Source organism: Balaenoptera acutorostrata, chromosome 1 (genome assembly GCF_949987535.1).
Source record: "Balaenoptera acutorostrata chromosome 1, mBalAcu1.1, whole genome shotgun sequence".
Classification (NCBI taxonomy): domain Eukaryota; kingdom Metazoa; phylum Chordata; class Mammalia; order Artiodactyla; family Balaenopteridae; genus Balaenoptera; species Balaenoptera acutorostrata.
The window spans coordinates 181327160-181354206 of record NC_080064.1 but is presented as its reverse complement, the minus strand read 5'-3'; positions in this window follow the sequence as shown (position 1 = coordinate 181354206).

The window sequence follows — 27047 nt, the reverse complement described above, 5'->3', positions numbered from 1 at the left end:
TTTCTGTGCATTGATTTTGTACCCTGCTACTTAACCAAATTCATTGATTAGCTCTAGTAGCTTTCTGGTAGCATTTTTAGGATTCTCTATGTATAGTATCATGTCATCTGTAAACAGAGACAGTTTTACTTCTTCTTTACCGATTTGGATTCCTTTTATTTCTTTTTCTTCTCTGATTGCTGTAGCTAAAACTTCCAAAAGTATGTTGAATAATACTGGTGAGAGTGGGCAGCCTTCTCTTGTTCCTGATCTTAGTGGAAATGGTTTCAGTTTTTCACCATTGAGAATGACGTTGCTGTGGGTTTGTCATATATGGCCTTTATTATGTTGAGGTAAGTTCCCTCTATGCCTACTTTCTAGAGGGTTTTTTTAGCATAAGTGGGTGTTGAATTTTTTTGAAAGCTTTTTCTGCATCTATTGAGATTATCATATGGTTTTTATCCTTCAATTTGTTAATATGGTGTATCACATTGATTGATTTGCATATATTGAAGAATCCTTGCATTTCTGGGATAAACCCTACTTGATCATGGTGTATGATCCTTTTAATGTGCTGTGGATTCTTTTTGCTAGTATTCTGTTGAGGACTTTTGCATCCATGTTCATCAGTGATATTGGCCTGTTGTTTTCTTTTTTGTGTGACATCTTTGTCTGGTTTTGGTATCAGGATGATGGTGGCCTCGTAGAATGAGTTTGAGAGTGTTCTTCCCTCTGCTATATTTTGAAAGAGTTTGAGAAGGATGGTTGTTAGCTCTTCTCTAAATGTATGATAGAATTCGTCTGTGAAGCCATGTGGCCCTAGGCTTTTGTTTGTTGGAAGATTTTTAATCACAGTCTCAATTTCAGTGCTTGTGATTGGCCTGTTTTTATTTTCTATTTCTTCCTGGTTCAGTCTCGGAAGGTTGTGCTTTTCTAAGAATTTGTCCATTTCTTCTGGGTTGTCAATTTTATGGGCATATAGTTGCTTGTAATAATCTCTCATGATCCTTTGTATTTCTGCACTGTCAGTTGTTACTTCTCCTTTTTCATTTCTAATTCTATTGATTTGAGTCTTCTCCCTTTTGTTCTTGTTGAGTCTGGCTAATGGTTTATCAATATTGTTTGTCTTCTCAAAGAACCACCTTTTAGTTTTATTGATCTTTGCTATCATTTCCTTCATTTCTTTTTCATGTATTTCTGATTTGATCTTTATGATTTCTTTCCTTCTGCTAACTTTGGGGTTTTTTTGTTCTTCTTTCTCTAATTGCTTTAGGTGTAAGGTTTATTTGAGATGTTTCTTCTTTCTTGAGGGAGGATTGTATTGCTATAAACTTCCCTCTTAGAACATTTTTTGCTGCATCCAATAGGTTTTGGGTTGTCGTGTTTTCATTGTCATTTATTTCTAGGCATTTTTTGATTTCCTCTTTTTTCCTTCAGTGATCTCTTGGTTATTAAGTAGTGTATTGTTTAGCCTCCATGTGTTTGTATTTTTTATAGATTTTTTCCTGTAATTGATACCTAGTCTCATAGCGCTGTGGTTGGAAAAGATACTTGATTTGATTTCAGTTTTCTTAAATTTACCAAGCTTGATTTGTGACCCAGGATATGATCTATCCTGGAGAATGTTCTATGAGCACTTGAGAAGAAAGTGTATTGTGTTGTTTTTGGATGGAATGTCCTATAAATATCAATTAAGTCCATCTTGTTTAATGGGCCATTTAAAGCTTGTGTTTACTTATTAATTTTCCTTTTGGATGATCTGTCCATTGGTGAAAGTGAGGTGTTAAAGTCCCCTACTATGATTTTGTTACAGTTGATTTCCCCTTTTATGGCTGTTAGCATTTGCCTTATATATTGAGGTGCTCCAATTTGGGTACATAAATATTTACAATGGTTTTATCTTCTTCTTGGATTGATCCATTGATCATTATGTAGTGTCCTTCTTTGTCTCTTGTAAAAGTCTTTATTTTAAAGTCTATTTTGTCTGATATGAGAATTGCTACTCTAGCTTTTTTTTGATTTCTATTTGTATGGAATATCTTTTTCCATCTCCTCACTTTAAGTCTGTATGTGTCCCTAGGTCTGAAGCAGGCCTCTTGTTGACAGCATATATATGGGTCTTGTTTTTGTATCCATTCAGCTGGTCTATGTCTTTTGGTTGGGACATTTAATCCATTTACATTTAAGGTAGTTATCAATATGTATTTCCTATTACCATTTTCTTAATTGTTTTGGGTTTGTTATTGTGGGTCTTTTCCTTCTCTTGTGTTTCCTGGGTAGAGACGTTCCTTTGGCATTTGTTGTAAAGCTTGTTTGGTGGTGCTGAATTCTCTTAACTTTTGTTTGTCTGTAAAGGTTTTAATTTCTCCATCGAATCTGAATGAGATCCTTGCTGGGTAGAGTAATCATCGTTGAAGGTTTTCCTCTTTCATCACTTTAAATATGTTTTGCCACTCCCTCTGGCTTGCAGAGTTTCTGCTGAAAGATCAGCTGTTAACCGTATGGGGATTTCCTTGTATGATATTTGTTGCCTTTCCCTTGTTGTTTTTTTTTTTTAATTAATTAATTTATTTATTTATTTATTTATTTTTGGCTGTGCTGGGTCTTTGGTTCGTGCGAGGGCTTTCTCCAGTTGCGGCAAGTGGGGGCCACTCTTCATCGCGGTGCGGGGACCGCTCTTCATCGCGGTGCGCGGGCCTTTCACTATCGCGGCCCCTCCCGTCGCGGGGCACAGGCTCCAGAAGCGCAGGCTCAGCAGCCGTGGCTCACGGGCCCAGCCGCTCCGCGGCATGTGGGATCCTCCCAGACCAGGGCTCGAACCCGTGTCTCCTGCATTAGCAGGCAGATTCTCAACCACTGCGCCACCAGGGAAGCCCCTCCCTTGCTGTTTTTAATACTTTTTCTTTGTATTTAACTTTTGATAGTTTGATTGATATGTGTCTTGGCGTGTTTCTCCTTGGATTTATCCTGTACGGGACTCTCTGTGCTTCCTGGACTTGATTGAATATTTCCTTTCCCATATTAGGGAAGTTTTCAACTATAATCTCTTCAAATATTTTCTCAGTCCCTTTCTTTTTCTATTCTTCTTCTGAGACCCCTATAATTCGAATATTGGTGTGTTTAATGTTGTCCCAGAGGTCTCTGAGACTGTCCTCAATTCTTTTCATTCTTTTTTCTTTATTCTGCTCTGTGGTAGTTTTTCCACTATTTTATCTTCCTGGTCACTTATCCGTTCTTCTGCCTCAGTTATTCTGCTATTGATTCCTTCTAGAGAATTCTTAATTTCATTTATTTTGTTGTCCATCATTGTTTGTTTGCACTTTAGTTCTTCTAGGTCCTTGTTTAACGTTTCTTGTATTTTCTCCATTCTATTTCCAAGATTTTGGATCATCTTTACTATCATTACTCTGAATTCTTTTTCAGGTAGACTGCCTATTTCCTCTTCATTTGTTTGTTCTGGTAAGTTTTTACCTTGCTCCTTCATCTGCTCTGTATTTCACTGTCTTCTCATTTTGCTTAACTTACTGTGTTTGGCGTCTCCTTTTCGCAGGCAACAGGTTTGTCATTTCCCTTTGTTTTTGGTGTCTGCCCCCAGTGGGTAAGCTTGGTTCAGTGGGTTGTGTAGGCTTCCTGGTGGAGGGGACTGGTGCCTTTGTTCTGGTGGATGAGGCTGGATCTTGTCCTACTGGTAGGCAGGACCACGTCCGGAGGTTTGTTTTGGGGTGTCTGTGACCTTATGATTTTAGGCAGCCTCTCTGCTAATGGGATGGGTTGTGTTCCTGTCTTGCTAGTTATTTGGCATAGGGTGTCTAGCACTGTAACTTGCTGGTCGTTGAGTGGATCTGGTCTTAGCATTGTTATGGAGATGTCTGGGAGAGCTTTGGCCATTTGATATTACATGGGGCTGGGAGGTCTCTGGTCGACCAATGTCCTGAACTCAGCTCTCCCTCCTAAGAGGCACAGGTCTGACATGTGGCCGGAGCACCAAGACCTTGTCAGCCACACAGCTTGTGTCCTAAAAGAATAAGTTCAGGGAGTCAGCGGAGCACTTGGCCCACAGAGTTTTCTCTTGCTGTCGCCTGACTCCTTATAAACACATCTGGTTCTACAAGAATGAAGTCAGTAGCCTCTGTAGTAACTGTCCTTCAACACCCTCTGAAAGAATTTCAGGGCAGAGATCAGGAATGAGACACTCTGTGCTCTGGGAAAACCTCACAGCTCAAAGGCATGACAGCTCTGGGAGTTTCTTCCCAGCGGAGCTTCACCATTAACTGTTTGCCGCATCACCAAGGGAGTCCCGGAGGCTATGGGCACTGAGGCAGTGGAGGCGGGGCCTGGGGCAGAGGGCGCTACGGAGTCCGGCCCTGGGAGGGCAGACCCCAGACTCTGTGTCCACCCTCCACTTCCACCTGGCTCCACAGACACCCCTTGGACAACGTGCTTTGAAAATTAAAAAAAAGAGTTTTCAGCATGGGAAATGTTCTCAGCTGTCAGAAGGTTTTTGTGAACTCTCTCTTTGCATAGCTCCCTACAACCTTCGAGAGAGCAAACAGATGCGGTACCTGGGGCAGCCAGAGCTGTGTGGGACCAACAACGGGGCGGAGGATGGGCTGCCACCTGCTGCTGCCAGCCCTGCAAGTACATAGGCCTCGCAAGCCAGGGCCACCAGCAGCAGCGTGGCGAACACCCCAGAGGAGGAAGCATCGTCCGCCTCCATAGTTACCCATCAAAGTTTTAACAGTTTATCACTCTATAATATTTTTCTAAGTTATAAATATAAATATTTGTGTGTATATATGCCCCTTATGCCTCTTCTTACCTTTCTTTTAAATAGTAGCATATACTATATATGTTCTCCAACCTTGATTATTTTTAACTTAACAAATACCCTGGAGATCACTCCATAGTAGTATGAAGAGATAGTCATGATTCTTTTATTAAAAAAAGAAAGTTTAGTGAGGTATCATGGGCACACAGTAAACCACATATATTTAAATGTTTGCATTTTCTAGAAATTTGTACATGTGGAATCATACATTGTGTACTTCCTTTTTCTGGATTCTTTCACTCAGCATAATTATTTGTAGAGTCATCATGTAGCTGTATTCATCAGTCGTTGTCATAGTTTTATTGTTGATTAGTATTCAGTTGTAAGGATATACAACAAGTTATTTATAAACTCACGTTTTGACAGACAGTTGGGCTGTTTTCCGTTTTGACCATTACAAATAAACATTTGTGTATAAGTCTTTGTATGAGTATGTGCTTTCATTTCTCTTGAGTAAATCCTAGGAGCGGAATGGTAGGATCACATGATAGGTGCATGTTTAAAATTTTCAGAAATTACTACACTGTTTTTCAAGTGGTTATACCATTTTAAATTCCCACAGCAATGTGTGAGAAATCCAGTTCCTTCACACTCTCACCAACACGTGGTGTGTGTGGGCAGTCTTTCCAATTCTAGCCTTTCTACATAGGAGTGTAATGATTACTCATTATGGTTTTAATTTGCATTTCCCTAATGACTAATGCTGTTGCATTTATTTTCATGTGCTTATTTGCCCTCCATATATCCTCTTTGGGGAGGTGTCTGTTCAAGTTGTTTGCCCATTTTGAAAATTGAGCTTTTGATTTTCTTATTGAGTTTTGAAAGTTTTCTCTGTCTGTGGCTTATCTCTCCATCCTCTTAATAGTGTCTTTCAAAGAGCAGAAGCTTTAAATTTTGATCAAGACCAATTTATCTTTTTTTTTTAATTTTATAGATTTTACTTATCTGTCATGCCTAAGTAATATGCTTAACCCAAGCTCACAAAGATATTTTCTTATATTTTCATCTAGAAGTTTTACAAATTTAGACTTTACATTTATATCTATTATCCACTTTGAGTTAATTTTTATGTATGGTGTGTGGGGTGTATTGAAGTTAATTTTTTGCCTAAGTATATATATCCAATTGTCAAGCTTGATTTTTTTTTTTTAAAGACCAGGTGTTCTTCACTGAATTGCCTTTGAACCTTTGTCAGACATCTCTTGTCTATATATATTTGAGTCTATTTCTAGAGTCTATTCTGTGCCTTTGAGCTTATCAATTTCTACAAAAGATAAATTCCTGCTGGCATTTCAATTGGACTTTTATTGGGTCTAAAGATTATTGTGAAGAGAACTGTCATCTTAACAATATTGTCTTCTGATTCATGACCAAGGTAGAAACTGTTGTGTGGGGGAGTTTTTTTGATCTTTGATTTCCAGTTTTTTGTTTCCAGTCTATTCAAATACATTGATCTTGCACCTAGAAAACTTAGTATATTAATTCATTAGTTCCAGTTGCTTTTTTTGTAGTTTACATCAGATTTTCTACATACATGAGCATGTTGTCTGTGAATAAACACAATTTTACTTCTTTTTTTCCAATATAAATGCCTTTAATTTTTTACTTGTCAGGTCAAGTAGTTTTTCTGTAGATTCCATCAGGCATACATAGGCAATCAAGTCTGCAGATAAAGACAGTTTTACTTCTTCCTTTACTTGCTTTTCATTTCTGGCAGTAATTTCTTAGAAATCACCAACATAATCCAATTTCTACATCTTTAAATTATTCTGTAAATAGGATTAGTGTTAGAGTTACTCAGAAGGTTATATGGATATTATGTTTCCTTACTGAAACATTAAGCTATGTGAGTAGGGCAGGAATATATTTTCTCTTTCATTTAGGATCCATGGAAGTTCTCTGGTGGAAAGAGATGCTCCTTGCATAAATGATGGTCAACCAGTCTAATCACTGGGTACAGAATACCAACAAGGAGCCTCAGGTGCAGGCTGAAAAACTAAATATAATCTGCATATTTTGCTCATATTGATAGACAATTTTCTAAACACAATTCTTGGTGGAAAGCATCTATCCTATCATTTGTTTTATAAAGCTAACAAAATTATAAACTTGAAGAAACAATATATTTTACCCCATCGTGTTCTTTTGTTGTATGTACAAGGTCCTAGAAAATAATGAGAGAGCAGCAACTGTAATTCAAACTTTCCATCTTCTGGGCTATTCACTGTAGTGATGAACAACATAAACTCTGATAACATACTTGAGTTTAGCATCTCAAATTTTTACTAAATAGCATTGATTCTTAGGGCAAGTTAACCTCTATGGGTCTCAGTTTTCTCATCTGTAAAATAGGAATGATAACAGCACCAATTTCACATTTAAATTGAGAATTGGTGTCTGGAACTAGGATTATAGAAGGAATAGTTAATTATAAAAATTAAAAAATATATGTTTCTAGTTTGAAGGCTTAGTAATATCCTATAGTAGAAATTAATTTAATCCTCTGAAACTTTCAACAGATTTTTTTTCCTATTTTTCTATGGACTATATGTCTTTTAAAAAAATGTAGAACCAATTTCTTTTGAAAGAGATAATATTGCCACAAAGGAAGACATCACACTTCAAGGCAATCTTTAAATATATGCAAGTCAGAAGTATTTTATTTTTCAAAAACTTATTTCTAAGTTGTGTGTTTAGAAATTAGACACACAGTAACCTTCTAAAATGTTTAAAAGTTTTAATGTACTTAATCCATTCTATAAGCCTATGTAAGACATAGTTAATGGGCATACATATGCCATAGTAATTGTCCTTTATAACCAACCACAAAATATATCAATGTTTCTATGAGAAAATTCATCTTGAGCATTAACTTAAATGATCCCTTTAAATTGAACAAATATGTATGAAGCTCCAACTTTGTCTCAGAAATGGTTTTAGATGATTTGTTTATATTTTCGTAATAACTGTGTAAGATGTAAATGGGGTATTATTATCCTAATTTCACATATAGGAAAATGGAATTTCAGAAAATTTAAGTAACTTTCCCACAGTTACAGATTATAGTAAAGCTAAGATTCAAACCAAAACCCCAATTTTTTTCCATGATACTTTGTGGTCTCTTTTTCCTGAAAACACAAACACACACACAGCCCTGGCAGTTGGACAAAGAATTTTTGCTTCAGACCCATGATTTTCTACAGAATCACATATGTTCTTCAAGCTAAACCCCTTAATATGATTACTTGTGTTTTAGTTTTATGGGACCATCTCTCCCAGTAGACCAGGAGCACCTTGAAAGTAAGTTCTATGTTTTGTTCATCTTCATAAACTCCATGGCAAACATTGCCAGTCACATACAGATGTTTTATAAAGCTTTCTTATACTTAACTTTTAGAAGGTTTTAGTTGTTTTCTTGATAAAGTTTTTTAGACTTGATAGACTTTCTCCTCTGTTCCTCTCACCCCTCTACTTTCACTTTTTGAAATCTGGTAGGGAAAGATAAAGGTTTATATTTGTTTTGGGGGAGTCTTTTAGTGAATGAAGGATAAAGGAAGATTGAGTTTAATTTCTACAATACTCAAGTTGGAAGAAATGGGCCCAAGACGAGAGAGGTTACCTGAGAAACCAGTTCCCAGGCTGAGGGATGAGAAGAACAAGCACATGTGCCAGTTCACTCCATTTCTTTCCATTTTTTTTTTCACTTCCATCAACATTGTTATTGAAGATCACATCCTAGTGAACCAAGGAAGAATGTGTGTGTGTGTGTGTGTGTGTGTGTATGTGTGTATGTGAGAGAGAGAGAGAGAGAGATCAGAGGCAAGTCCACAGAATGACAGTAAACAAAAGAGAGAGAGAAAAGTCTGAATCAGATCACCTAATAAAGCTTTGGCATGAGTTGTTCCCAGAAATCTGTTTTTTGCAGGTACCGTAATGATGAACAAAAGATACGATGGGCCAACCTTTGGTTCATTAGTATGAACAGTAATAGTAGATCAGATTAAGAGGGCCCTCGAGAGTTGATTATACCCACACAGCTTAGACAGGTTGGGATGTGGGAGGCATGAAGGAAGATGCTCCCTGGCTGATCTTGATATTCTCACAGTAGTCCCTAAAGATGTTACCTTCGTAAAGAAGTGGAGTAGTAGCCAAGATAGTAGCCAAGACCTTAATGTTAGAGATGAGGACATGTACTGAATGGAGAGGAAAGGCAGGATGGTACACTTGAGCATCCAGAAGGTCAAGAAAAAAAGGCAAGGGCAGCAGGCATGGCTGCCCTGGGTATGCTACTGCCTTCCGATGATATGCCCACTTCCCTGGTATAGCCTTAGGTGCCTCTTCTACCAGAATTAAGGTTAATAGGCCCTAATTAACCCAGGTACTCTACAAGTATTAAGCAAATAAATTCACTGTTATAAATTCAACAATTACAAAGGTATTAATTTAACTCTTGGCACTTTTTTTTCTAATAGCCTGGCAGATAGCCATACACAGCAACACAATGTGATATACTTAAGAATAAATACCAAGAGAATCTTTTATATTAAGGGTAATAGGACTCCAAACATATGCCATTGGAAGCCTAAAGAAGCCCTTGCCTAACATATTTCTTATACGTGCACAAAAATTCAATATAATTGTGGGTGCATAAATGTGAACATTACTACTAGCGTATCTATGGATGTGCTTTTAATGCTGATATGTCTCGTTCTCCTAAGAAATGAACATTTTATTTATAGAGTTGGGGAAAATGTTCCCTTGGGAAAATATAAGCACAAAAATCATTACAGAATACAGTGAACTTTCTAAAAACTGAATCACTTACCCAAAAGAAATAGCAAATAGATAGCAAATTCTAATACTTTGTATTAGAATACAAAGCAATTGTTTTTATAGTTGAAGCAACAAAGTCCATGGGGGCAAATAGTAATTTGATGCCAAGCATCCACATAAATAACAAGTCCTTCAACTTCATCTGCCTTCCCTGACTGGGTTTTCCTTTAGGGTAATATGCTGCTTTCTGAGTTGCTCAAGTTTTTCCTCCTAGAGTCATATGTAAGTTGAGATTTTCTAGAAAGGACAAGGGTCTTCAATCTGAATGATGTAGGACTCGTGGGCAAAACAGCTGGCTTGACTCAAAATGCATAGCAACCTAAATGTCCATTGACAGATGAATGGATAAAGATGTGGTACAAACATACAATGGAATACTACTCAGCCATTAAAAATGAATGAAATAATGCCATTTTCAGCAACATGGATGGACCTAGAGATTGTCATACTGAGTGAAGTAAGTCAGACAGAGAAAGACAAATATCATATGATATCACTCATATGTGGAATCTTAAAAAAATGGCACAAATGAACTTATTTACAAAACAGAAGTAGAGTCACAGATGTAGAAAACAATCTTATGGTTACTAGTGAGGAAAGGGGGGAGGGATAAATTGGGAGATTGGGATTGACATATACATACTACTATATATAGAATAGATAATTAATAAGAACCTACCGAATAGCACAGGGAATTCTACTCAATACTCTGTCATGACCTATATGAGAAAATAATCTAAAAAAGGGTGGATATATGCATACGTATAACTGATTCACTTTGGTGTACAGCAGAAATTAACACAACATTGTAAATCAACTATATTCCAATAAAAAATTAACTAAGAAAAACAAAATGCATAGTCATAACCTAAAGTATAAATGTCCATGAGTCCATACTGATATAAATAAATGCTTGAAAAAATAAATAGGGGACATAGAAAAATCTCCTATGCAGAAGAATTCCAAATAATTTATGTAGATACTTGGCCCTCAAGGAGGTGGAGAATAAGTCCTTACTCCTTAATTGTGGGCTGCACATAATGAGTTCCTCCCAGAGAAGACAGTATGAGAGGAAGGGAAAAATAACTTTACTTGGAGAAATCTGACAAACACTACTTCAGCCAGGTGATCAAGTGATATCAACAGTGATAAGTCATGTTGATAGTATATGTTCTTGATATAGTGTGATGAAAATGGAACTTTTCCTCTCCAGTCTTAACTCCAATCTAATCATGAGAAGAATATCAGACAAATCTCAACTGGAAACATTCTACAAAATACCTGACCAGTGCTCCTCAAAACTGTCAAGTTCATCAAAAACAAGTCAGAGAAACTGTCATAGCCTAGAGGAGCCTAAGGAGACAGAACAACTACAAGTAATGTGGTGTCCAGGATGGGATCCCAAAACAGAAAGAGGACTTTAGGTAACTAATAAGGAAATCTGAATCAAGTATGGACTTTGGTTAATAATAATGGATCACTACTTATTCATTTGTTGTGACAAATGTACCATACCAATGTTAGATGCTAATCATAGTTGAAACTGGGTGTATGGGCTGCATGAGAACTCTTGGTACTTTCATAATTTTTCTATAAATCTAAAACTGTTCTAAAATAAAAAGCTTATTTTAAAATATGCAGAGAATTATTAGAGAAAAATGCACAGTATCTGAATATAGAGGATCCTGTGAAATAATAGGAAATATATATATTGGTCTCTACCCCCGGTCCCTGGCACAGAGCTCCTAAAACCCTTGTAATTTCTTAAGTGATAAGAATACTAGGAGAACATTTTCTTCAAATATTTGGTCTTTGACCCTGGTGTCTGACAAAGAGTTCCTAAATCCTTTGGAATTTTCTGGGTGATGGGAGTGTATTTTGTTCTAATGAGGTGATCCTTGGTGGGGTCCTGGATGGGGGTTGGTCACCAGAAAGACCAAGCCATGATTAGAAGCTTGGAACTTTCAACCCTGACCCCCAGGGCTGAGGAGAGGGCTGGAAATGGAATTAACGATCGATCATGCCTGCATGAGGCAGCCTCCATCAATATCTCACAAGTATGGAAAGTTCCAGGTTGGTGAACACGTGGAGGTGCTGGGAGGGTGGTACACTTGGAGGCGCCACGAAGCTCCTTGCCCTCCCCACATACCTGGCCCTGTGCATCTGATCCATCTGGCTGTTCATCTGTATCCTTTATTGTATCCTTTTATAATAAACTGGTCAACAGTAAGTAAACTGTTTTTCTGAGTTCTGTGAGCTGCCCTAGCAAATTAACCAAACCTGAGGTGGGATCCTAGGGACCTTCCATCTACAGCACGTCAGTCAGAAGCACAGGTAACAACTTGAACCTGAGACTGGCATCTGAAGGGATAAGGGCAGTCTTGTGGGACTGAAGCCCTTAACCTGTAGGATCTGACATTATCTCCAGGTAGATAGTGTCAGAATTGAGCGCATTGTAGGACATCCAGCTGGTGTTGCAGAATAGCTTGGTGTGGTGGGGCAGGAAACACACGTACACACATCTGGTGTCAGAAGTGTCGTGAGTGTGGGAATAGTGTGAGAGTAAAGGGGAAACACCCGGGAGGAGGAGTGAGGTTTACTTTACAGATTTCATTTGACTAAAGCCCACAGCAATTAGTGAGATTTGGCGGCAATGCATACAGAATGGGATGAAAGAGGAAATACGGACCATGGAATATGTGGCTGAGGAAAACCTGAAAATTTTATAATGCAGGTCTTCAGAGAATCCAACTCTTAATTATTGATTTAAGGATTGTGTAATATCACGTGTATGTATTTAAATCACTGTATGCTCTTTGGAAACAAGATTTTTAAAGTATTTCTCCTCTTGTGATATATTACCTTGTATTACCTTCCCTTCTCCCCTAGAATACACAGCTTTTGTGCTCAATCTTTCCCTCCCTGGTCCCATTCTCTTTCTCTGTCTCACTATCCCTATCAGCTTTGTCTCTTGATCTCCCTGTTTCACTTTCTGTCTCTCTCTGTCTCTCTCTTCCTCTCTCTCTCTCTCTCTCTCACACACACACACACACACACACACACACTAGTGTCTTTAGAGGCAACAAGGAGGCAAGAGAACAAGCTATTCTTTTGAGAAAAGTATAACGAAGATAATGACAACTGGTCCCTCTCCTTTAATAGTGAACTCCTTCTTATTTACGTGAGACTATCTACTTAAAAGGACTTGACTTTTATTATATTTTTGTCAAAGAAATATCAAACGAAGGATCCATTTGGAGAATGTGAAATAAAGTGAGCCATGCAAAAGAAAAAACTCAAAACCAAAAATATAAATAAATATCCCTATAAAATCCTTTATTAGATTCTTAAAATTTATCTCAGACAAGAAAATAATAATTTCTTCTCCAGATTATTTCTCCCTTCCTTTCCATGTTTACTGCCATTATGAAATTTCAATTCTTCTCTTCTCATGTGTACGATAATGCAGAAGGTTCCTGATTAATCTGTTTGCGTTCTTTTCCTCCAGTTCATTCATGTCCAACAGACAAATTTATACTCCATACGTTTTCACCATTTCATCCCCAAGATCAAAATTGTCAACACTTAAAAGACACAGTTCCAACTCCAATGCTCAACCAACCTTTCCAACCGTATCCCTCATTTTTTCCCAACATGGTATGTATCATACCAGTTGATTTGCTTATTAATTATTATTATTCCCTTGGGTTTTCTTGTCATTTTGCCTTTGCTTACTTCAGTTCTCAGTCTCATAATGCTGATGTCTACCTTAACAAATCCTAATCCTATATCCTCTCCGGATGCCTCTGGTGCATTTTATGCCTACCTTACCTGTCATTTTGTTACTTAAGATCTGGCACCAAGACTTACTTCTTTTTGCTTCCCACACCTAGCACAATTCTTGAGCTATTATAGACATTTATTCTATAACCTTGAATGAACAAAGAACACATTTATGCATCAGCTCGCCATTTAGACTATACATTCCTCAAACACCAAGTCTCTTTTTTAACTGTGAAAGGTCTTAAATGTGCCTTATACATAGAAGATGGACAATAAGTAAAGGCTTAAGTTAAAAAACCCGGCAAAGGGCAAAGCATCCTATAAGCTGTATCACTTTCTGCCAGAACCTGGCCCTTCCACCTTACCTTGTACCATCTGCTGGCACTGTTCCCTTCACAAACCACCATCCTGCCTTTGCTCTTCTCAGACAGCCTGTGTATTAGTTTCTTTTTGATGTCATAACAAATTACCGCCAACTTCGTGGCTTGAAACAACAAAGCTTTATTATCTTACAGTTCCCTGGTTGGGAAGTCCGGAATGGGTCTCACTGGGCTAAAGTCAAGATGTTGGCAGAACTCTGTTCCTCTTGGAGACTCTAGCAGAGAATCCAACTCTTTGCCTTTTGCAGCTTCTGAAGGCGGCTCACATACCTTGGCGCTTGGCCCCTTTCCTCCATCTTCGAAGCCAACAACCACATCACTCCGACTTTGCTTCTGTTATCACACCTCCTCTGATTCTGACTCTGCCTGGCTCTTCCCCTTTGAGTGACTCTTGTAATGAGGACGTGTGAGGACCACTGTCTCAGACATAGAAAATAACTTCTTTTATATCTAGGTGGAGTTTGCAGGAGTCCAGGGGAAAATTGATGACTAAAGAGACATATTTGGGGAGTCATCAGCAAGCAAATGACAACTGAAGCCATGACAAAGATATTATTTAAACCCAGGAATTTATACACTAACACTGAGTATGCCCACATACTCTAGAACTGATACTTTTTGTACACTATTGTACTTCTTGAAAAAGGCTGACTACAGCCTGAAATGATGACGATCCTGTCTATTATTCATCTATGCTGATTTTTCTTTTCTTCAGGAATAATTTAGTGTGGAGAAAAGAAACACTGGGCAGAAAGAAGTGAAGGGAGGCATAAGAAGGAAAACTTAGACTATTCTGTGTACATTTCTAATCTTTGATGATGCCTGTGTAGAGAGAAACTTTTACTTTGTCCACTAAATCATTTCCAGCATTAAAATAAATACCAGGCAGGTAGTGGCCTGTTTATGCAGTATTCCCAAATCCTTGTGATCCTATGCTCCAGTCTTCCAAAAAGAAAATAAATAACTGCCTCCTAAATGCAAAGAGGGAGAATTTAACACTTTGCTTTATCCCTCTATCAGGCTATAAGTATATTTTAAGCTTGTGAGCATCTAAAAGTCAGAGATGGCCTTTTATTCTTATCTGTATTTTACAGTCACCCTAGCCTTCCACTTTGCACACAGCAATGGTACCGTATGCCTGAATGAATGAATTGATAGTTTTTATCTGGATGCTGTGAAACCACTAGTTTGTTACCTTGATAGATAAATAATTCCCTTTTTGTGGATTTTTAAGTTTTCTGGGTTTTTTTCCACAAACAATATAATATAATCTTCCATATCATTAAAAAAATTCCTTTTTAATCTTATATTCTGCCATTTAGATAGTCTCTCCTCCCATGTGTCTTACTTTCTTATAAAAATAAATAGTAACTGAATACCTATGTGCCTGGGTCTTCATTCCCAAGCATTAGCATCTCCTATTCACTTCTCAGTCTCTTATGTTCCACCATTCCTTGGTCCAAGTCTCAATTCTTTTAAAGAATTTCTTCTTCCTCTTTCATGTTGATTATATTCTTTCTTCAATTCTTTCTTTTTCAGTTTTTTATTATTTATTTATTTTATGAAATGCAAATTTATGGCATTAACTCAAAAAATCAAAATTTTATTTTATCAAAGTTATATTTATATATAGGTTAAGAAAAGAAAAATAGTTTTAAAGGTCTTATAATATAAAACAGTGTTTTTCTATGTCCCTCCAGATACTGGATATTTACTGCTCATCAGAGGCAACCACTTTTGACTATTTCAGATGTTTCCTTTGGTATTTTTCTTTATATTTCCAAATGATATGCATATTTGTTTATATGGTCATTTAATTTTTTAAAGCTTTTGCTATCACTTTTTGGATCTCCAACTCTGAAAAATGAGGGATTAACTCTCTTATCCCATTTACACTCATATTTTCTCACCTATCATCCTCCCAAAAATTACATGACAAATTTTATTATATGAATATTTGTGTTTACGTTGAGTACCTAAATATTATTTACAGCTGATACGAGAGGTGTATTCTGATTATATACCCTTAACAATGTATCTTATTTTTTCTTGGAGTTAATAATTACCTCTCTTTTTGGCTCGCTTACTGTTTTGTGTTCTATTCACTAATTTAATACCACACTTCCTGCCAGAAATTTAAATCTTCTTTCAATATCTTCAAACAACTCAAGAAATCTTCCAGTTGCATTATTTTTCTTAAAAGACATACATCTTAGAGCCCTCAGTCCTTCTGTTCATTTGTACTGGTTATTCTCTAGGCTGCCTGGGAAGGAAAGTGTTAACAGCCAGTTTATAACTTTCATTTCCCTCCTAGGGACACCTAAGGCAAGCCTGACCTTTGTCAGGTCAGAAAGACCTTGAAATAATGCCTGAAATATAAATGTAGCTAAAAGATATATGAGGGTTCTTCAAGAACCACCATATATATTGATTATCAATCTAGGAATGCTTTCAACAGGATATACCTAGCATTTTTATTGTAAATAAACCTGCAATTTATAAATTAATGGGCTACAGCTGCATTGAGGAATGGAAATTAATGTAATCATGTAATCAAAATACGACTTTGTGATAAACAAGGTTTATAAACGGAGAAGACCCTGAAACCTGGCAGCTTGCCTGTGCTCACAAGTTCCTTGTTACTATAAAACCAAAATGGAAAAGGAGCACAGGAATTTGTGTCTCAAAGATTTAGGGACTCCCAGATAAGGATACGATAAACCCTGTGAGTCCCTTCTTGGTGTTCCTTGCCAATCATTACTAATACTTGTTGCTGGGTAGCACTCATGTCTCCTCTGAGTCTCATTAGCAATTCAGTTCTTTTTGATCACACACTGTTACACAGCCACTATCCTGTTCATTCTGTCAATGGGAATTCTCCTCATCTTTCTGTTGTGCTGAATTCCAGTTTCCTGATTCTTGTGTCTTTCTCCTGCTGGTTACTTCCTCATTCTGGAAATAGATTTCCTGGGCTTGAGTCTTGCTATGTTCACTTAATAGGTGTTTGATCTTGGGCATACTTCTTAATTTCTCTAGTCTCAAATTTCCTCATCTGTAAAATGGGGATAGTCATATTTTCTATCATAATAGACAGGTTGAGATAAATAAATGAAATATGTAAAGCACTGAGAAAAGTGCATGGAAAAATCGACCTGTATAAGTGGTGGCTATTATTATTATTGATGGCACATATCCTGAAAAAAGGTATGTGGGAGGGCCATTTTTTAAACCGTCATACTGAAAACTTTATTCTTGCTTCCTACTTGACATGGTGATTTAGTGGAGTAGGGAATTTCAAATTGGAAAGTATTTTCCCTCAGGTTTTTGAAGGTGTTTCTCCATTATTTCTAATTTCTGTTGTTGCTTTTGAGAAGATTGAACCCATTCTGAACCTAAAATTCTTCATGAAACTTTTAAAAAAAAATTTCTCTAGATACAGTAAAAAGTCTCTTTGTGGGCTTCCCTGGTGGCGCAGTGGTTGAGAGTCTGCCTGCCAATGCAGGGGACACGGGTTCGAGCCCTGGTCTGGGAAGATCCCACATGCCGTGGAGCAACTGGGCCCGTGAGCCACAACTGCTGAGGCTGTGCGTCTGGAGCCTGTGCTCCACAATGAGAGAGGCCACGACAGTGAGAGGCCTGAGCGCCGTGATGAAGAGTGGCCCCCGCTTGCCACAACTAGAGAAAGCCCTCACACAGAAATGAAGACCCAACACAGCCAAAAATAAAAAAATAAATTAATTAAAAAAAAAAAGTCTCTTTGTGTGCAATGTTGGTAAATTTTGCAATGGTGTACCTTACTATGAATTTTTCTCTTTCATCTTTTGAGCATTTGGACAGAATTTTTTAATCTAGAACTTCATATTCTTCAATTTTAGAAAAATTTCTTGAATTATTCTTGAATTATTCCTGCTTCTCTTTTTGAATAGTTCTTAAATTTGAATTAGTCATATATTGGCTTCCTAAACTGATCTCATTTTCTTCTCTGCCTTTCGTATTATTCATCTGTTGTTTTCCTTTCTTAGAGTTCTTCTACTTTAATTTCTTTGTCTCTTTTACAATTTTTATTTCTCCTAATATATTTTTAATTTCCAAGGGCTCCTTCTTAATTCTCTGAATGTTTTTTTAAATTGCATCCTGTTCTTGCTTCATAGTTGCATAAAAAGTATGTGTTTGTATATATGTGTATTTGTGTGTATATAAAATCCTCTGTATAAATACTTACACACACATAGTTTTTCAGGTTAAATGTTCTCCTCAAATATCTAATAATCTTTGGCCATCCATTTATATTTAAGAGTGAGGTGCTAAAAAACCAATTGGAACCTATGGCAATCAACCAATTGTGAGGATGGTAGCACCTCTGGGAAGAGTGTAGCTATAGTGGTTGGAAGAGGGCCTGCAGGAGCTTCTGAGATGCTGTTAATGCTTTATTATTTTTTGACCTGAGTGATAGTTTTATTAGTTTTTCTTTTGTCATAACTGCAAACTCATTTTTTTTTCCTTTTTTATTTATTTATTTATTTATTTATTTATTTATTTATTTATTTATGGCTGTGTTGGGTCCTCGTTTCTGCGCGAGGGCCCTCTCCAGCTGCGGCAAGCGGGGGCCACTCTTCATCGCGGTGCGCGGGCCTCTCACTATCGGGGCCTCTCTTGTTGCGGAACACAGGCCCCAGACACGCAGGCTCAGTAATTGTGGCCTACGGGCCCAGTTGCTCCGCGACATGTGGGATCCTCCCAGACCAGGGCCCGAACCTGTGTCCCCTGCACTGGCAGGCAGACTCCCAACCACTGCGCCACCAGGGAAGCCCCTGCAAACTCATTTTGTGGGTTTTTTTCTGTATTATATTTCAATATTAAAAAACAAACAAACAAACAAACAAAAAACTTCTACCTGTTCTGGGTTTTGACCTCACACTTTTCCCAGACTTCCATGATTACATTCACAGTGTTGACTCCAGATTCCAGTCCTTTAGCTTGATCTCTCCAGAATTTCTGATTTGATGCTTCAACTTCCTTAGGCGGGGTTCTACCTAAGTGAACAATGGTGCCATAAGTTCATCTTGACCAAAACAGAACCTATTAGTTTACTTTTCCACTGCAAAAGATTAACAGATATTTGAGTTTTTCAACTCCCACATTTCTTCCCATTTTAATCCATTGCCAAACCCTATTAATTTGGCCGTCATGATTTCTGGAAATTTTGACTTCTTTCTTTCCACTTCTATTGTTCTGCCTTAGATCTGGGCAATCAAAATGGCCTCCTAACCTTCCAGACTATTCTAAATATACCTATCATGTTTTGATTACTTTAACTTTATCATTATGGGTAGAATCAAATCCAAACTTAGCCTGATAAATTGAGATCCTTTAGGATTTCACCCTAGTACATTTTTCTGATCTTATATTTCATGATACCTCTCTTAACTGACCCACAAGCTAGCTCTCACCATAGAACATCTGTATCCACTGTAGTGGGTGTAACACTTACCCTCTGTTTTCCTAGTTGACTTCTGTTTTTCCTTCAGAGTGTACCTCAATTGTCTAGGTCAGTTTTTTTTTTTTTCAGTTTGTTTGTGTCTTTTTGTTTTGTTTTGTTTTATGTTGCTACAGGTTCTCCTAGAGATGGTTATTTCCCTTCCTTGAGAATACCTGTCTCCATTTGCCTTTTGAATACTCTAATTGTTGATACTCTGTTAGGGGTGAGGATTGAAGAGACAGTGATTACTGTAAGTTATGATAATATTCTTCCAGCAGTAAATTTTTCTTCAGAGAAACAAGGTTTGTTGAACAATAAGGAGATATCTTACATTTAAACTTCAGATTTATGGGAGGGGGAAGGGTAAGCTGGGACGAAGTGAGAGAGTGGCATGGACATATATACACTACCAAATGTAAAATAGATAGCTAGTGGGAACCAGCCGCATAGCACAGGGAGATCAGCTCTGTGCTTTGTGACCACCTAGAGGGGGTGGGATAGGGAAGGTGGGAGAGAGACGCAAGAGGGAAGGTATATGGGGATATAAGTATACGTATACCTGATTCACTTTGTTATACAGCAGAAACTAACACAACAATGTAAAGCAATTATACTCCAATAAAGATGTTTAAAAAAAAAAAAAACCTTCAGATTTATAAGTATCAGTGGCTAAAGAAGAGTGGTTGAAGAGAATGGCAAGTAACTAGTAAATGCTGTGATTAGAAATCCCCAGCTGGTTGTAGCCTTTTAAAGTGATGTAAAAACTCAGCATCTAAATCGTGTGGCTAAGAAATTACCATGAAAAAAATCTTCTGATGTCAAATCAAAAATACTCATACCTGAGTGGGATGAAAGTTTCTGAGAGAATAATCAAAACACGACTGGAAAATACCATACCACAAATTTGGTGTCATGATGCCTTTACAATTCTTTATAACTATAAACCATTTAATGTTATCCAATAAAAACTCAGAAAAGGCTGAATAGCATGCAATTTTCTTTGGCAAAAATAAAAGCCTGGTTTAAACACAGTGAAAAGGTTTGTATGGGTTCAAAAGGGGTGACAAAGACACTGTTTTTTGCTATCATTGGCCTGCTATCAACTTTTGTGTCCAAAACAAATGAATCTGTATGGAAGTAGTTAAAAGACTGAAGTGAACTAGTCCAATTCCTTTTAAGATATTATTGCTACACTATCCTCCCCCATTTGAAATCTGTGTTGGGAGATAGAGACCACTTCAACTCAATGAGTCACTTCTACTCCCTAGCCAGAACAATTAAACTTCTTGTATAAAACATGACCTGAAGGCTGCCCTTCACCACATCATCCCACCTCAAAAATCCCAGGGGTCATCTCTGACATTTAACAGCTCGCAAATTCAATTTCTTAGCTGATGAGGCCAACTTCATGCTTTTACGAATGACTATTAGGTTATTGCAAATTTTCTTCTTCAACATTTTAGGTAATACATAAAATGTGTTGTCAGTTCGACTGTCAGCCTGAATAACATTACACACGCCTCTTTATCATGATGGAGATAGTATTTGTAAGTCAGCTGCAGGGAGAATGAGAAAAATCTTCCATCCTCCACTCCCCCTTCTACATCCATCGACTCCCAAGGAAAGAAAGAAAGAAAGGAGAAAAGGAAGAAAAACATAACCCAATAAGTACAGCTGTATGGTCGATCTAGCCAGTATTCCTGCACTATCTTAACCAGTTACTGAAACAGTTAATGCATTTTGCAAATTTGTTGCTTCTTTATTGTTAGCAGCTGAGCAGCTTTTTCCCTCCTTCTCTCAATTGTTATTGATCTTGTGCCATAGTTTGCCTACAGTCCCCTAACAGCATTAGCTCATTTTTACTCCAGTTTTGCAGATTAGCTCATCTGGGTTATGTTCTTTGGTATGTTAGTGTTGAGTGTTGAATACATCTTAATTTTTCATTCGTAAAGGCATTCTCAAGCATAACAGGTATTTAGTGAGTTTGATCTTCTTGTACATCATGTGTTTGACCTTCATACCAGAAGGGATTCCCAGATTTTCATTTATTCATTTTTTGGTATCTATAGCAGATGGATTTATATGGAAAGGGAGAGGGGGTTTTATATTACTTTCCTTTATTTCTCAATTGTTTCTGAAGGCCATTCTCTCCTGGAATGTATAGTTGACATTATTGTAATGAAGGTTCTATTTCCATCCAGTTTCCATGGAAACAGTGCAGCTTCCTACCCCCAACCCATACCAATGTACACAGTGCTTATGCAGTCTAATTGCAATTTTAGTTGCCACTCCTTTTCCCACTTATCTCAATTTTAGATCTCAGAGTAAATAAGAAGTCTAGCGCCATCCTGTTTCTGAGCTTTTTCTTTTAGGTACTTGAAGCATCATCTCTAGATTTCTATCACTACTTCTATCTGTATCTTTGTCTTTATATCTTTATCTCCATCTGTGTCTACATCTACATTACCATTTATCTATCTACCTGCAGTATGGGTGTACAAGTTTACTAGTTACCTGTAAGGGACTGGGCAAAAGAAAGTGGAGTAGGACTCAGATCCTTTCCCTCAAGAAAAGCTGAGCGTAAGAGGCAGAGTTGTTAAAAAAAAAAAGACACATTTCAATCAAATGGAGTAAGGGTGGGAATAAACAAAGTGGTATGAGAGGCCATAGGAAAGACTGATTAGCTCTGCTTACGAATTGGGGAAGGTTTCAGAGTGGGTGAAGCTTCCTGACAGATGAGTAGGAGTTTGCAAAACAGAAATAGGGGTGGTGGTATTAGATGTAGAACAGTATGCGCAAAGGCGCACTTGGTTAAGTGTTTGGTGTGTTTGGGGAACAGCAAGAGAGCTGGGGTGGCTGGAGTTTGGCTTGTGTGGGATGTAATGGTACCAGCCCAGGCTACAGGGATGGAAAAGACCTATGAGCTCATAGTTCCTTTTCTCCATCTCTTCCTTCTCTATCTCAGAGCCAAAGTGTCCATGGTGTTCTCATCCATGGCTGGCCCAGGAAAATGGATTTAATCTCTTTGAACTAAAATAAAGGAGGTCAAGAATGGAGACAGGCTAGAAGCCAGGTCACAACCTTTCTTCTCAATAGCCAAAAACACTTTGGTTTTACATGTGAAGGCCTGTGTGCTTTTTAAATTTGAGTCACTCAACGTTTAGGTAATGTGCTATTTTTAATCTGTTTGCTAAAGTCAGCCATTCCTCATCCTTAAATCCATTTCTCTAGATCTAAAAAAGGATAGAATGTCATTTGATGTACCTTTATGAAATTGCACTTGACTTATTTGAGATTCAGTTCTGGCATTAAGATGAGTGATGAAAAACAAATTATCTATTGAGTCTTTCCTCTTTCCCCATGCACACAGTCAAAACATTTTTCCCTCCCCCAGAGCAACTAAACAAGCTCTATTGTACCTCCACTAGGGGATAATTTAATTTCTTATTCCATTTTGCCCAAGCATGACTGCATGCCTTTTAATTATAAAAGGTATTCCATTGCAGTGATGGCAGTGGAAATTACATAATTGTAATTCCAGATAATATTCACTAGATTTCTTATTTACAAAAATATTAAAATTGTACTTCAAAAGATAGCAAGAGATTAGTTCATGAGATTCTTTTACCAAGAGTCCTAGAAACTTTAAAGAGCCAAATACATTTTTTCTCTATTTGTAAATACTAAGTAGGTATTATACTTTGTAAGATATCAAAAAGTGAAAGCCAAGTTACCCTTAAGAATTAAGTTAAGAGCCACAGTTCGATTTCAAAGATATGACAAACAGTGTCACAGGATTAATCTAGTAATATGTATTGAAATAAGAAATCCAAAAGGAAAGCTGGATTTTCATTTCATTTTCTAATGAAAGCAAAATTAAAGACAGCTTTTGGATTTCCAATTTCCTAGAAAGAGCATTGAAGATTATATTAGTCTTTTCTCTTTTTCTAAGGAGATAATTAAGAATAGAAAATTACTATACTTTTAGGCCATCAATTTGATTTTTTCTGTTTCTTACTACCCTGGCTTCTACTGCTGATAACCCACTTAATATTGTCTACTTTTATTTAAAAATAAAAAACAAATTAAGACTACTATGTGTATCAACTAAGGATTAAACTCCCATCCCTTCAATGGCAGAGAGGTAATACACAGCAGTGATTAAGAGTTATAAGCACTAACAGACATGTTCAGATTCAAATTTGCTGCTTTGAACTTCAGCCGATTACTTAAAACTTTCTCTGGCTCAATCTCTCTTCTCTCTTATAAAACAGGATTAATGTTGCCTATCTCCTGGAGCTGTTTTAAAGCTTATATTGAATGTATGAATGTATGCAATTGACAAAGTGCCTGGCACAAAGTAGTAACTCAGTAAATGATTGTAACATAAATTATTACACACACACAAATATGTATATGTGTATTAAACCTCATACTATGAGGGACTAACAATGAATGAATCTATGTTTATTATGTTTTTTTTTTTCTTCTTTTTCTTTGTTATATAATTATATAAAATCTCTAAGGGAAAATGAACACCAGATAAGTAAAACATAATCCTTTAATAGAGTGTTATGAGCACTAATAATGATGAATTGCACTGTGTGTGTTACAATAATTTTGAATAGGCAATTATATATCATGAAAAATACTTTTGAGATTTATATCCTCATCTTGATGTGAAAAATAAATTTAATATCAAGTCATATAAGATTGTGAGTGAGAACACTTTAAAAGTTATATTTAAAAAAACTATATTCTGTTTCATATTTCTAGTTTTCTGCACTATATTATCTTATTTGGCTAGATATGCTTTATAAGAAGAATTTTGCTTCATGCCATATGCATGAGACTCATTAGTGTTTCAGCTGATTAGCCATCTATTTCATACACCAAAACTGAAAAATCGTAAATATTTTGTTGAAAACTTTAAGTGGATTACATATTTCCCCATCTTCAGAAAGATAATATTTTGAACTTCATTGAATGCTTTTGTGATTCAGAGCCATTGCAATAATATGCGATGATGACATCAGAAACAGACTATTTCGCATGCTCTGATAGTCCTAGATTTTTATACTTTTAAAATTTTAGTGTCTCCCTTTCACCATGTTTCTCTGTTCCTATCACGCCATAGCCATGAACATTCTGTCTTGCTGTCATTGAGTATAAGAGATGAATTGTCCCACTTCCACTTCCAAAAGCTCTATTACCTATTTTATCTACTTATGCATCAACAGATTATTAGAAAAGAAAGGAATTAACCCTCAATAAATACCCCACATGCATTACTCCATAGAATCCTAATTACCTACCTATGAAGTAGGGGTAATGAGCACTAATTTTCAGATGAGCAGAGACTGAAGTGGCTCAATCATATGCATATGCTCATTTATGACCCTGTGAGAATGGTGTCTAAAGCCAATGTGCATGTGGTTCTCCTCTGTGTCAAGTATATGAGTACCATTAATTTCCTCAAGACCATTATTTTGCATTCTTCATGCTTCTCCTGCTATGACTGAGATTGTTGATGTTGCTGGATGTGTAAATATTTCTCCCATAATGTGGTACATACAGTTTAGAACTCACCCTCATGTTTTATGAAACTGCTCCCTTTTTGAGAAAATAGGGATGGGCAGTGAAAACCTATGTACTTTTTTAATGGATTACTAACAAAAATAATAATGATACTAATAAAAATATAAGCACAGTATAAAAATAAATTTATATTAAATAAATGTCATGGAAAATATTGAACTTTAGAAATAAGATAAGAGGGAGCTTGATGGAGGGAATACTAAGGGAAAGATTGTAAAGAAGAAGGCTGCTGGGTTACAGAGACAAGGCTAAAAGGCATAAAAATCAGGGAGAACCATGCAATAAGCACTTCTTAGAGCATAGCCAAACCGAGCCAGGAGAAAATAAATGGGGGTGACTGGGCATTGGGGATCATGCTCTATTCCTTCATGCTTTGCTGCATTCAGCTGGGTTGGTGTGCTTTGCATTCTGTTGCTGTGACTATATGGCATGAAATATTAACACATTGGGAAAAAATTGTACATGGATAGCAAAACTTCCACAGTATCCTGATATCATTCCCTTACTTCCTAATAGTCTATCACTAAGTTATGTATCAGAAACATTTATTGTACTAGAGCTGACTGTAATGTTTTCATAAGTGAATGACATGGTACTGTCTTTTTTTATATCAAATATCTGGTAGTATGACTGTGTGACCACCAAAAATATAAACAGGCAATGCATTGGGAGAGTAAATTGGAAAGTCCTATGGTTTGACAAAATACATACATCTTTCAAACAATCGTATTGATAGTGTTTTGCCCCAAATGGTTAGATGTATAAAAGTATTCCTGGGATGCTAAAAACAAAAATCCTGTGTGCTCCACATGCTGATTCCTTGGGCTTTCAGGAGTGTGAAGGGATCAGTGCATGGTACAGTCTCTCAGGAGGGGATTTCATTCAACACCTGCCATTAGCAAAGAAGCTCCATGCTGTGCTCCAGCATTTACTAAGCCTGTACTGAACATTCATTGCATTGAAGGCCCTTCTTGCTGCTGCCCCACGCTCTAATCATGTTGGTACCATGTTTTAGTGGAGATCCGGTGCACTGAATAGAGTAGAACGCATTTCTGTCCTCCAATGGGGATGGTAAGAGCATGGCTAGGTTTTTTAAGACTGTGTGATTTTAAGCAAGTTAGTTTATATCTCCAAGCCTTACTTTCCTCAACTGCAATATGGGGACTAATAATCCCCTGTAATCCCTCATAGTTATTTCAAAGTTAATTTGTAAAAATGAATATGAAGTGCTTAGTGGAAACATTCACAACCACAACTTGATGAAAGGTGATGGTGGTGATTACTACTACTACCGTTAGAGTTACCGATTATTGCGTGGATGTTGATATGCCAGCTGTCAAATGATGTGCCTCTATCAAAACTAATCCTCCCAAACCCCACGGCATCCTGTTTAGCTACAGCAGAAGTGTTCAACTCGTTTACAACTCCAAGGTCATAAACTTACCTCAAAAAATTTATTGAATATTTACTGGGTGTGAGGCATTTTTGCTAATGCTGCATAGAGAATAATAAAACTTGTTTTTTTACTCTGAATGAGCTGCCTAATGAGTGGAAAATACTAAGTAGAAATTCATGCTAGAGAGCTACGAAAGTGAACATGGTAGAGAGAGCATGGATTGTAGAAGTTGATACATCTAGGCCCAAAAATCTACTCCGTCGTTGACCCCTGAGAAAGCTGACTAAACTCTAGGTCTCGGTTTCTCTCACCTCAGGTAACATGGACCTACCTTTGGAGGATTAAAAGTAAAGTGTGTAAAAGGTAGGCACTTTTGCCACACCTGACGTGTAGTGTCACTCAACGAATGTAACAGTTCCATAAAGATGAAGCAGATAATTTTGATGGGAACAGATTAAGGAAGGATTTTTATGCAGAAGATGGGATTTGAAATTGGTCTTTAGCTGAAAGATCGTTCTAGTGGCATCTATATGTTAATGCTTCATTTGTTTGTTTGTTTGTTTTCTTATTTCAGTGATTAGTTTTAAATAATTCAAGATTATTTAAGAGGTCAAAAGTAAGTCCATTCAAATTCAAAAAGTTCAGATCAAAAATTTAAGGTTGACTTCAAAAAAAAAAAAAAAAAAAAGAATCAAATAAATCTGAGATGCATACAGTCAATGTAGATCCTTGTAGCCCTAACGTGCATTTAGGAGGCCTTAGCTCCTACAT